This window comes from Penaeus monodon, chromosome 25, assembly GCF_015228065.2.
Source record: "Penaeus monodon isolate SGIC_2016 chromosome 25, NSTDA_Pmon_1, whole genome shotgun sequence".
Classification (NCBI taxonomy): Eukaryota; Metazoa; Arthropoda; class Malacostraca; order Decapoda; family Penaeidae; genus Penaeus; species Penaeus monodon.
The window spans coordinates 33,936,981-33,937,275 of NC_051410.1; the positions used below are offsets into that span (position 1 = coordinate 33,936,981).

At 40.0% G+C, this 295-nt stretch overlaps 1 protein-coding gene across 1 annotated transcript in view; it reads right to left on the reverse strand.

Annotated features, from left to right (window-relative positions):
* Positions 1–295, reverse strand: part of LOC119589162 — a gene marked incomplete in the record, with an annotated part of 255,201 nt that overhangs the window by 150,580 nt on the left and 104,326 nt on the right.

Below are 295 nucleotides of genomic sequence, written 5' to 3' on the forward strand. Positions count from 1 at the left end.
GTGCTGTTAATCACCGACGTAATATTTCGTCATCGTTACTTAACATGTCAGATCATTTAAGTTATTTTCTCTCTTCCTAGCTTATTATCCTATCTCGTCTTGCGTTCCTTTCCTGCCCTGCTCTGTGCTCTGCTTCATCATGGCTTGTCACATCCTGCCCTGCACTGCATCCTCTTCTCTTCTATCCTTCTTTTTTTATTGTAAATTTCAGTCTCTAACACAGACTACATAACATTCTTGCATTACGCGCCAGTATCCTACATTTAACAATTCAATATCCTAGCTCTCTTTCGCT